The sequence below is a fragment of the Rhinoderma darwinii genome, chromosome 4, assembly GCF_050947455.1.
Source record: "Rhinoderma darwinii isolate aRhiDar2 chromosome 4, aRhiDar2.hap1, whole genome shotgun sequence".
Lineage (NCBI taxonomy): Eukaryota > Metazoa > Chordata > Amphibia > Anura > Rhinodermatidae > Rhinoderma > Rhinoderma darwinii.
The window spans coordinates 100,476,961-100,482,960 of NC_134690.1; the positions used below are offsets into that span (position 1 = coordinate 100,476,961).

The 6,000-nt window shown below is 44.0% G+C and overlaps 1 protein-coding gene across 1 annotated transcript in view; it reads right to left on the bottom strand.

The window, feature by feature from the left end:
* The window catches only part of SPSB4 (splA/ryanodine receptor domain and SOCS box containing 4), a 153,269-nt gene extending 147,748 nt beyond the window's left edge, over positions 1–5,521 (bottom strand). Inside the window, exon 1 of the mRNA XM_075861430.1 lies at positions 4,994–5,521. The gene's annotated coding sequence lies outside the window, so the exon portion shown is untranslated. The remainder of the gene's footprint in view (positions 1–4,993) is intronic.
* Between the last annotated feature and the right edge of the window lie 479 nt (positions 5,522–6,000).

Genomic DNA, 6,000 nt, shown 5'->3' on the forward strand with positions numbered 1-6,000 from the left:
GGTCTGTGAAACAACGGACTGCACACGGAAGCCAGTCGTGTGCGGTCCGTGTTTCACTTATCCGTCATTAACGGCCGTACGACGGCCAATGGAAGTGTGCATGAAGCCTTAATGTAACGTAAGAGTGATGCACATCCCTTTTAAGGGCTATAATTTAGGCGAAATTCACACGAACGTGTGCGCTTTGAACGCGCAAAAAATGCAGCGTTTTTGGCGTGTTGCAGTTCCATGTGTCATAAGTGTTTGGTGCGTGTCTGCGTGATTTTCACGCATATGGCATCGTTATAACACTGTTTTTATGTTTCGAAACAGAAATGAAGGAGGTGGTTTTATTTTTGCCTTCATTTCTTCAGCAACTGATGCGCGAATCACGCGCAGCACACTGCAGTGCGTCCATGTGCCGCGCGTGAATTTGACTTCAATGGATGCGTGATGCGCGAAAAACGCTCAAGTATAGAACATGTCGATAGTTTTACGCAGCGGCCACATGCTGCGTGAAAAGCACGGACCGTCTGGGCGGCCCCATTGAGTTACATAGGTCCGTGCGACGCGTGTGATTTTCACGCGCGTACCACGGACGTGAACTACGCTCGTGTAAATAAGGCCTTATGATGTATAATATTCCAGAGTACGATCAATTTAATTTTATTCAATGTGTATTTAAATGCCATGTGTTGTCTTTTCCCTGCTTTTCTCCCCAGGAGCGGAATCCAAAAAGAAGATATGTCATGTTGCAACATATGTGTATTTTATGTTATGCTTTACTGTATTGTGTGCTGCTCAGGAATTGATGGCTGGCTATCATAGCGTTAAATATGTTGGTGCCAGGAGCAACGGTTTGGATGCCATCTTAGTTAGGATGTTCCTGCGCCATAACAGCAGGGAGGACAAAACCAGCATGGCTACAAGGCGTCCTCAAGCTGGGGATGGTTCTTAGTTTACAAAAAGCGGCTGTTCCCACCTAAGGCTGGGTTCCCGCAAGTCGTATACGCTGCACAAAAATCACGTAGCGTATCAGACCTGGAGCCCACAGCATTTTCCATTTGAAAAAATGGAACTACGCTGTGTTGTGCGGTTTTTCGGATGGAAAAGCACTCATACTTACCTCCTCCCTCCTTTGATGTCCACTCCGGCCTCCTACGATGATGTTGCAGGCCATGTGACGCTGCAGCCTGTGATTGGCTGCAGCGGCCACATAGGATGAAACGTCATCCTGGGAGGCCAGGCTGCAGGAAGAAGGAGGGGGTAAGTATGATTTGTTTATTCCGGAATTGCGTTTTTTTGCGGCGTAATCGGTGTGATTACACCACAAAAGTCCACAACAGTTGGCTTTCTGTTGCAGGTCCTGCATCCCCATTGAATTCAATGGGGAAAACCCGCATCCGAAAATCAACTAAATTTCATCCACTTTGCTGCTACTGTAAATGCTGCGGAATTTCCGCACACAATTCCGTTGCAGAAATTCTGCAGAGTTTACGCTACATGGGAACCCGGCTCAACAGTGTTTAGTGTGTGGGCAAAAGCTCATCGTGAAGGAGCTGCAGTGCTGCCTGCGGTGTTGAGTGGCACGAGTGCGGGCCTGGAGTTGCTGTAGGTCCAGGAGCATTCGAGGATGTTGAGGCAGCAAATATTGGCGGGTGAACAGGCAGGAGCCTCTCCGCAAGCAAGTCAGCCAGCATGTAAGCAAGGCCTAGTGGAGGGCCTGAAATTTGCAGTGGACGGCCCTTGACTCTGTCCTGTTTGTTGTAAGCCAGACATCACAGTCTGCCTCTGCGTTATTGCTGTGACCGGGTGTGAAGTCACACTGGTGTTAGGAAATACTTTGTTTGGAATCATCCTGGTGCTTCATTCCACCTTTTCCACCACTTGGCCGTCTACTACTTCAGTCCTGCTCATTACAAACAGTTTAAACTAAGTTTCTGCTTTGCCCCATGCAGCCAGTCCTCCCTGATAGTCCAGGAAATTCCTGAAAATAGGGGAGAGCTCGCAGACTCCCAGCAGAGCAGGCATTTCTCCCATAAAGCCAGAGGTCTTGTCAGCAGGAGCGGTCTGTCTGAAATCAGCAGCAGCAAAGGAAGTGACAAGCAAGCGGCTGCTCATTGACTGTCACTTTATGGCAGTGCTGGAGCCAGGAGGAGGTGTTCTTTTAAGGGCACGTTCAGACGTGACAGAATTTTTCCGCTGCAAATGTTGGTGCAGATTTGGGGCAATTACGCAACAAATCTGCACCAACATTTTCATATTTGACAGCTAATTCAGAAGTTGCAGATATCACAGCGGACTTGCCACAGATTTCAGTTTTTGCATTGCAAAGGCTGATACGCAGTGAAATTCCGCTTCTCCGCAAACGTCATCAGCATGCTGCGGAGGGAAAATTCTGCACCGCAGCCTGATTTCCGCAGTTATTTTCTGCAACGTCTGAACTAACTTTCCTAAAAATGTATACAAACAAATGTAAAAAATGGCTGCTGCAGAATTCCACAGCGGACTGTCCGCAGCAGAATTCAACAGCAATTCCGCCACGTGTGAATGTGCCCTAATTTAACATATTGACTGAAACTGTAAAACTGTACTCTCTGACACTTAATGGGGCTCTTTGCACTGTTTATGGAGGCACTCTAGTCTTGCACTGATAATTGGGTTTTCACCATATTTGAATTGTGCGGGTATGAATGCTGGGTCCTACACAATCATGAGAAAGGAGTTCTAGTGTCCCCATTTGTTATAAGTGATTCAACAGGGGAGGAACAAAGGTGAGGCTGCACATAAAGCAGGCAATATTCATTCTTCCCTATGCGACATAGAGAAACAGCCCAGGTTGGTGGGCAATACTGGTTGTATTGACTAAAAGTGTCAGACCCTGAAGTCTAGGGGCTCTAGTCATGATGTATGTATGTTCTAAACTTCTAAAAGAAAGGTGCATTAAATACAGAGTTCGTAAAGAGACACGGAGGTCACAAAAAATTAGATTGTGGGGCCTCATTTCGCACGCAGGTCACCAACGGCTGGACAGGCTCAATGCTTTCATGTAACATATGTAGATACTGTGAACTCAGGATTCCGTTTTTGCTCAGTCCTATAGCTGGAAGTGCCTATATAATTTCATATGGCTGCTATGACCCTATATGTGTGTTCTTCTATTAGCAGCACTCCGAGGCGTTAAATACTCTACTATTAGAGACCACGTCCAGTGGTCTGTAATAGAGGTTCTAATATGTACATATAAGTCTGAGCATCACCCTCTGCCATTTATGCACTAGGAAGGAAGCCCCTTAGATGCAGCATTGCTTACTGATCATAATCACATATTAGTAAAACTTTATTCATTTTATCCTTTTAATTCTGTTGTTTTTTACTTGCCCTTCCCCAATTACATGCTCTGCAGCACTTCTTTTTCGGAAAGGGGGTTAAAGCTCTGTTCATCATCACTGCTTTATGAATAAAATGCCAGGACTACAGTCAAGACTGACACTTATAAGGGAAGAAGCAGGGGGAATAAAATTCTGTATAACAAAGCTGATTCATATGGTTTGTAGAAACTAATTTATATGATCTGTGGAAGGCTGGATGACAACCCTAGAGAACAATGTAATAGTAACCATCATCTATTAAAAAGGTTGAACCTGAATATTTTCAACTTCACCAATCCTGGCAACAAGGATGCCCGGACCCAGTCATGTTGTAGATGGAAAATTGGCTGTGCATGCAGTTATATGGGAGATACAGAGATAGCCGAGGCCACCTTTTAACCATAGGAGACTAAGATAACGAAAAAAATAACTGAAGTGACTGCAAACGCTTTACAGAATAATAATTCTAGAATTGACAGAGTGACACTTTTCTATTTTAGGAGTAAATGCTACTTAACGCAGCACATTTTATAAAGTGTTCTGTATTTGTCCTAGAAATGCTGCATACAATATGAGCAGGGATAGATAAACCCTCGTCTTTCATGTGTTACCTTAGTATCATAATACCAGTAATAAGAAATGATAGTTTCTTCACTCATTTTTGTCACGGTCCAAACATATAAATGTCAACACTGCACAAAATCCACTCTAATTATAATTCACAGTCGTAGCCCCCTGGCCTAGACCACAGACGCTTGTCTAACTACATGACCTCTGGATGCTTCAAAACTCAGGAACAGACATCTAAATACTGCATTTTCCCCTCCCTAGGCCACATTCTGCACACACAAAGGTCCAGTTTATTACAACACCCCGCTAGGTAGTAGTCATAATGGATAATTGCACATTCTAGTTCAATAGACAGCACACAATTGCCACAATGTATTATTCTGGGCCCAATTCTGACTTGCCTGAAAGAACTGTTATAATATGCCACCTACTGTGTGACCTCACTTCAATGGGGTAACAATGTATCCTCCAAGTGGGGGCAGGCATTAACAACAATGGATATAAAGAGTAAAAAAAAAGTGTAGAAACTCCCTTCATGTTCCTATGTGGGTGCTGAGATATGATGAGCACATAGCAGACCATGTGCCAAACAGGAACATCATCCTATTGAATAAAAGACACAAAACACAAAGAAAACTTACAAACATAAACATGGCAGCAGTTCCTTACAATACAGCTGCACATGCCAACAATGCCCCGTTCAGCCTGCCACTTGTCTGCAGACGCCTGATATGCTTGGCACACTTCATATACATGTTCGGTATCATTTATAATGGAAACAATGTTGCAAAGTTTATTATTGAGCCTTCACAACAAGCAGAAATGAGATTTATTGACCTGGGAAGATGCCTATTTGAAAAACAAAGGTCTCTTGGTTTTACATAAACAAATCTAACTGAACCAGGAGGCAGATGGATACATGTGGCACAGTGTGGGCACAATATACAGTAGTTGTAAATGCCATGATTATACGGAATAGATCCATGGTGAGAAGATAAAGGTGGAGCTGTGTGTTGTACATTCGTGGGCTCATGTGCAGTATATATTACTTAGGGGACACATAAAGCACTTACCTTACAATGAGCAGATATATCCAGTACTTGTCATTTAAAGCCCTAGGACACAATGTAAACCAGAAAGGATGAAAATTGTACAAAGGATCCTCGGAAAACGTTAGTATTCCCCTGCGTCTCCAGATGTGCAATGCGTAATGGCACAGCGCAATGTTGCGCCAGCCTCCTGCCACGACCTGGGTATCCTGGTAAAGTTACTGGTGGAATGATACTCCCATATTAGGCGCAGGGCACAGTTGTACCCCTTTTGGATCCACACATGTAGTTGAAGGCACAGCTAACTGGCACCCCTGTTCTTCCTGGCATATCACAGGGCAGCACTAGTACAGCCATCAGTAATAGAAGCGGATTCTCTATGCAGGTCCTTGTTTTTTTTCCTTTGGTGGAGCCCTATGGGGGCAGTTTTGCTTTGTGTTTAAAGATTACCTTTGTCACCCCCACCCCCTGCATAGGAGAGAGACAGCCCAGATGGGAAGAGCCTGCTGCTGAAGCAATGCCCCATCCTGAAAGCTGATCCCTGCTGATCTCATCACTTACAACTCACTAATCCAATGGCGGGGGAATGAGGAGCAGATGGAGACGCCCATACTCTGCCTCCTCTTCTTCCAGGCATCGCAGCCCTTGTATAAGAGCATACAATGAAAGGCGCCACCATCCGGCTGAAAGTGGAAGTGGTGGAGATCCAGGGGTGATAAGAGTACAAGATGCTGCTACATAGTCACAACGATGACATTTATTACATCCTATACAACGCTTATTATACATCATTGGTAATAAAATATGACATTGCTACAGCTTTATATAAAATACGGATTACAGTGCAGCTCCACCATTATCAGCTATTTCTTTCTTTTAAACACACCAGATTTATTTTCATTTTTTGGAGTGCCTCTTTTTTTTTTAGAACATTATCTATCTATCTATCTATCTATCTATCTATCTATCTATCTATCTATCTATCTATCTATCTATCTATCTATCTATCTATCTATCTATCTATCATCATC